General features: G+C 52.3%; 1 protein-coding gene across 4 annotated transcripts in view; it reads right to left on the bottom strand.

The window, feature by feature from the left end:
• Positions 1-6,191, bottom strand: part of SLC35E2B (solute carrier family 35 member E2B) — a 41,917-nt gene that overhangs the window by 34,346 nt on the left and 1,380 nt on the right. Inside the window, exon 1 of one of the 4 annotated variants that reach the window (XM_045298870.1) lies at positions 6,115-6,168. The exons of 2 other annotated variants lie outside the window; for them this stretch is intronic. The gene's annotated coding sequence lies outside the window, so the exon portion shown is untranslated. Of the gene's footprint in view, positions 1-6,069; positions 6,169-6,191 lie in introns of those variants that run through there. One more of the 4 variants, XM_045298869.1, reaches the window with a different exon arrangement.

Below are 6,191 nucleotides of genomic sequence, written 5' to 3'. Positions count from 1 at the left end.
TGGGATCTCTATCTTACACCATGGCCCCCCAAAAAAGGACTCCAGACAAATATTAATTTCACAGGTCGTCCCTGGTAAGTGATAGGAATTTCACAGATGATCAATAGGCTCGGCTGCTCACTGAGAGGTTGGAGATTTGAGTGCCCAGAGGTACCTCAGAGGAAAGGCCTGGTGACTCACTTCTGAAAACTCCTAACCTAAGGCTCCCCATGACTGGACGCCGATTCTACCGGAAAGGGAACTGAAGGCATTTAAATAGCACTTACTCTCCCCCTCCGAGGAGCCCCGGTGGTGTAGTGGCTCTGAATTGGGCCGCTAACCTCAAGGTCAGTGGTTCAAAACCATCAGGGGCTCCATTGAGAAAGACAGGATTTCTTCACCTGTAAGGAGTTTAGAGTTCTACCCTGTTCCATAGGGCTGCTAGGCTTCGAAGCTGGGCATAGGTCCTCAGACTCAACCTGAGGGCAGTTGAGGGTTGTCTCAGGGATGTGTTGCTGCACACATGACGCCATACCTAACAGCCTGACACAACGCAGGGTCATGACCTCGAGGTCTACGGGTCAGGGCTCGGAGATCGGCTTCGCTGACCTCCCTACGCTCAGGCTCTCATTAGACTTGAGTCCAAATCGAGGGTCAGGGCTACGGTCTCACGGGAAGGCTCGACTGGGGCCAGAGAAGCCTCTGCTGAGCTCACCCTGTGCTTGCTGGCAGGGTTTGGTTTCTCTCTGGCTGCCGGCAGAAGACCTCCCACAGTCCCGTGCCATGTGTCTGTAGGTCCTCTGACGACATGGCAGCCGGCTGCCATCAGAGCAAGCTAGCCAGAGAGCAAGGAAGACGAGCTGGGAGGGAAGCCTGCTTGCCCTATTCTCGGAAGTGAATCCCATCTCTTCTGCTGTCAGGCATTCATTAGCAGTGAGTCCCACGGGGCAGTCATTGATGATAAACGCCCCACGCAGTTGCCCTGAAAAAGCCTTTACATCGTACACCAAAAACATCCCTCGAAGTCATCTTTAAACCAAACAGGTGGAAAAGAAGCCTTAGTGGCACGGTGTGTTAACCACCATGTTGTTGACTCCAAAGCCAGGGGTTCGAACCCGCCAGCTGCTCCTTCAGCAGTCTGTCTGCGTACAAAACTACAGCCACAGGAACCTGATGGGGCAGCTCCACTCTGCTCTGCACGTCTCTGCAAGTCGGAATCGACTTGAGGGCCGCGGTTGGCCCGGGAACTCTGCAGAAGCAGAGTGTCCTTGTTTCTCCCTTGGAGAGGCTGGTGGCTTTCAACCACCGACCTTCCGGTGATCAGCCGAGCGCTCACTCCCCGCACCACCAGGGCTCCCCAACCGAACAACAACATCAGAAATGAATAAGTAAGGAACCGGCCCTGTGGAATCGTCTGACTCACTGGTCCGGCAGGGTTGACTTGCCCCACAGGTTTTCTAAGGTGGTGCCTCTTTGCAGAAGCAAACTCTACATCTTTCTCCCAACCAGCAGGGCGCTTTGCCGCCGCCACCACACCACCCCTGTCTCAAACGGACACCGGCACGAGAGTAGACAGGACGCTTAAGGGCCTGGTCGCGGTGGTGCAGTGGTCACAAATTGGGCTGCTAACCCAAAGGGCAGCAGTTCAAAACCCCCAGCTGCTCTATCAGAGAAAAGCGGGCCTTTCTCCTCCCTTAGAGAGCATGGTTAGGGGAGGGAGGGGGAAAAGAGGAGCTGATACCAAGGGCTCAAGTAGAAAATGTTTTGGAAATGATGATGGCAACCTATGGACACATATGCTCGATACAATTAATGTATGGAATATTCTAAGAGCCGTAAGAGCAAACATATTTGGTTTGTTAACATTCACATTAATCCCCACAATGCAATCCCACTACTTCCTTGTGTTCAATGTCAAGAAACCAACTGGTTTGCTTGAATTGTTGAAAGCAAAACCAAATGGGTTTATAAATTTTTATGCAAATCACAATAAAAAAGTTGGAATGAAATAAACTTTTTTTAAAGAGCTGTAAGAGCCCTCAATAAAATGATTGGGAAAAAATGAGTGATGGAGACTGTCTCGGAGACTCACAGGGGCAGCGCTCCCCCGTCCGTTGGGGTGACAGTGAGTGCGGCCTGAAGTCTGGGGGTTTAACTTGATGGGGGAGGAACAGTCTGGAAAAGGAGGGGGCTTCAACCTGTAGGATGTCACCACTGTCACTGCACCCCATGGGGAGAACCCACGAAGCTGGCATATGCCCTGCCTTGTGTATTTTCAATGACAATAAATCACGTACTTCTTTTAACAAAATGAATAAGTAAAGGGAAGCTAGCTTCGGCAGGAAGCCCAGGTGGCAGGGATGGATGGACGGGACCAGCTTCAAGGCTGCCACACAGGCTCTACCCCAGCAGTACCTGTTTACACAACATAGAGCCCTCCTTCTGTTTGTTTCCACCACCCCACTGCCTCCTAGGGCATTTTCCTAACACCTAGGCTAATTTTTTGGTTTTCAGCCAAAAACATGACCTATGGGTGTCAATTGCATGAAAATGTGGTCCGCAGATGCCCCAGCCTCGAGAGAAACCTGGTGTCTGAGAAGGGGTCTTGCTCTCCTAATACCAATCTCTGGCCACTGCAACAAATCCTGTCCCTGCTGCCATGCCTGGGCCAGCCGGAAGCCTGCTGTACCAGCTTTGGGTGCAGGTGCTGGCTGCCCGATGGGCCGGGTCCTCAGCTGCAATCCCTGCCCAAGCCATGCTTGCAGAGGCAACAGAAGATTCCCCAGGAGCGGCAGACACAGTGGGCAGAATCCACCCGTGGAGGCAGCCCCTAGCCTGGTGGTCCCTGTGGGTTATGTTGTGGTCCACGGAGTCCTCACTGGCTGAAGTTCACTACTCTCTGTGGAAGGAGACCACCAGGCTGCTAGGGACTCCCTTGTGTCTCTGGGCAGAATGAGGGCATACAGCGTGGCTTATCAGATGGCAGGAGGAGTAAGCCAGCAAACACCCATGCCAGTTGTGGCCCCATCTGTGTCTGAATAAGAAACTGTGCAAATGGGGTTTTCCTTAGCAGGATTTGGGGAAGTAGCTTCCTGGGCCTTTCTTCTGCAGCACCTCTGGGTAGACTGGAACCTTCAACCTTTCCAAAATAGCTGAAGGCATTCACTGTTTGCACCACCCAGAAAAATAACCCGCAGCAGTGGAGGGATCGCTCAACTGCACACGGGTCGTCTCCAAGTGGATGACGGCTGATCGAAGGAGATCACGGGCCACCAGCACAAATACTCTGGGATTCAAACCTTGGAGAGACCGCTCGGAAGTCCAGCCCTGTGGGATGTAAAGACTTTTCCCCAGCTTCTCTTCCCCAAATACAGATGTCAGACCGAGGACACTGCTTGTTACAAATGGTAAATGATTGTCAAGTTATCTCCGTGAAGGCACCAGCCATCCAGAGCAAGCAGACCCTATTGTCTGTCTGGCCACAGGTAGGGCTCACTCTTTGCTGTTAGGAACAGTGGATGGCTTCCCCTGAAAGCTTAGACTACATCAAGTCTTCAGCTCAAGGGCAATCAAGGTTAGGCCGCCACCATGAATCTAGGATTCGCCCATCTTGTCACATGTGTACCCCCAATCCCTCCCCTTCCCATTTCATGTACACCCTTAGATCCCCCCCTCATTACTGTATTACCTATAGTACAACCCCTTCCTGTGATGTATGTCTTTACCTGTAATTAAAGGGCTTGCACACGCCCAAAAGATATATAAGCCTTCTTTAGAAATACATTTCTCTCTCTCTCCTGCCCTCTCTGTCCGCGCTGTGCTCGCACCTGGCTGGTAAGATCGTGGCTGTCCAGGAGGTTCTGGACTGTGTGTCTCTGTGGACCGTCCTTCCTCAGCCCACGTGGCTCAGGTCGCTTTCAGAGAGCAGCAATTCTGGTCCGGCAAAGGACTGGGCGTCAGTGGCCCTCCTCCAACAATGACCAATCACCTTTTAGAAGCCAAGAGTGGCCCTGACCCTGCAGTCTGCTGGGAAACAGGACCGAGCTGGTGTGTGCTGGGCACTGACTACCCCACCCTCGGGCTGCTGGGGATAGCCTCTGAACCATCTTTGCCCTCTTGGATGGTCACACACACAGCCTGGAGGGGAGCAGCAGCTGGCCTGCCAGCAGCCTCCCGCCTCACCTCCCTGCCTCTGAATCCTGAGTGGGCAAGAGTGACAGGCAACCGATTTGCCCGAAGCATGGTCACTTAAGCATTAGAGAGTAAGCGCAGTCTGCGGCAAAGGGGCAAAGCCGCTGTATGGAAACTGAAGAGAGGAGCTCCCGTTTGACTTCGGTGGCATGAATGGAGGGGGAAAAGGATCTTGTGGAAAAAATTTTTTCCCAAGAATCACACCACAGCATCTTGACTACAGATATGAGAGGGCTTCGAGAAGTTCCGGGGGTGGGGGTGGGGTGTCATCCATCACCTTTCAGTCCATTTTTTTCACAAACTTTCTGAAGTCCTCCCTCCAGTCACCGTACGTGCTGCATGAAACAAGGTCTTCCCTCCCAATAACAAGGTCTCATACGAAATAACAGTGGTCCAGTCCCACGCCAACACCTCGGAGACGGGTCCTGAGGGCGACACAGGATGAAACCTGGAATCTGCCACAAAACCAACAAACCCCCAAAATTTTTACAAAATCTCAAAGCCATGGACTCAGTTCTGACTCAGAGCTCCCCTGTAGGGTAGAGTAGAACTGTCTCTTTGTAGTCCCAAGGCTGTACATCTTTCTGGGACTGGAAGTCCCCATCTTTCTCCCTTGGAGAGGCAAGTGGGTTGGAACTGCTGACCTTGCAATTAGCATCACTCAAACAGCACGGCTCCTTGAGATCATCCATTCTATGGAGGCCGACTCAGATCGACCCTGTAGGGCAGGGCAGAACTGCCCCTATGCCCTCTTTAGAGGGGTAGAAAGTCTCATCTTTTCCCCCGGGGGTAGTTTCAAACTGCCGACCTTGCGGTTAGCAGCCCAATTCGTAACCCCTAAGGCCACCATGGCTCAGGCCGACCTGGAATTGATCACAGACAAACCCACGGGTATTTGTGAATACCACCTCAGTGTGTTGTTGCCTAAACTTAACCCCGAAGAAACGCTCACTTCGAACTTCGTGTCAATCAAAGTGCTGCCTTTTCTCCCTTCCCAAATTTCCCAGCCCCTACATTTTAGGATTCCAGGAGCAGAGGTTAAGAATCCCTGTTCTGATACACACAAGTCAAAAAAGATATTCTCAAAGAACGTCCTGAGGCGTCTTCACGTTTTGCATGACCAACAGATCATGTCAGATCAAGAGCACTCAAAGCCTACACACTCAGCAATCCCACGGCTGGGAATCCATCCACAGGAAGTCATCAAACACCTGTCCACCACTGTCTGTGATGTGTTCAAAGACGTTCACATCGCTTTGTTTCAAAACCCAGGCCTGGAAGCCATCCAAGGGCCCAACAATGAGGGATCTGTAATGTGCTGTGGCTGAGTCACATAATGGGCCACTGTGCACGCAGCTAGCGGACTCTTCCACAAAAATGTTTCGGGGGCTCAGTGAGAGCAGGTGAGAAGAGGGTTTGTTTCAAATGTTCCAGTTTAGAAAGCACGGAGGTTTCAGAAGGGGGGCGGGGAGGGCAGCAGTGAGCTCTTTTCTCTTTTCCATGTTGAAATCGGGTTATTTTCCTGCAAAACCTTCCTGTCCTCTCGCCATGTCCTTTCTCTGCCATTCAATGTGGTTCATTCTGCTTGGCAGTGTTGCTGGCAAGTTTAAATACTTTTGAGAAAGTACATTTACCTTATTTTTAGAAAGAGTTTTAAAAGCCACTGAACGAGGGTTCTTCCTTTATAAAGAAGCTAGTTTTCTTGTACACCAGGGGGGCAAAGGCCCGAGCCCGCAAACGGCGGGTAACCCCGCGGATGCCCAAGGGAAGAACTGGCCCGGCTGACCCCCCATACAGTGGACAGGAAGAGTCTGGGCCCGGATCACTTCCACTCCGAGATCCATCGGGCAGAAAACACACTGCCGCGGGACTGAGAGGGGCAGGGCGAAGCGTCTCTACCTGGTCTTTTGTGAAGGTGCGCCTAACCGCAGCCGCAGGCCTCACCTGTCCAGGGCCCAAACACTGTGCCATCCAGGGCCTTCCACGCACCCTGCGCCACAAGGACCCTTGACCGACCCGCG

Source organism: Echinops telfairi, unplaced genomic scaffold, assembly GCF_000313985.2.
Source record: "Echinops telfairi isolate 266 unplaced genomic scaffold, ASM31398v2 ScPeMD7_7457;HRSCAF=8495, whole genome shotgun sequence".
In the NCBI taxonomy this organism is placed as follows: Eukaryota; Metazoa; Chordata; class Mammalia; order Afrosoricida; family Tenrecidae; genus Echinops; species Echinops telfairi.
Note: the sequence above shows the minus strand (reverse complement) of the source record. Positions and strands in the feature narration are given on the sequence as shown.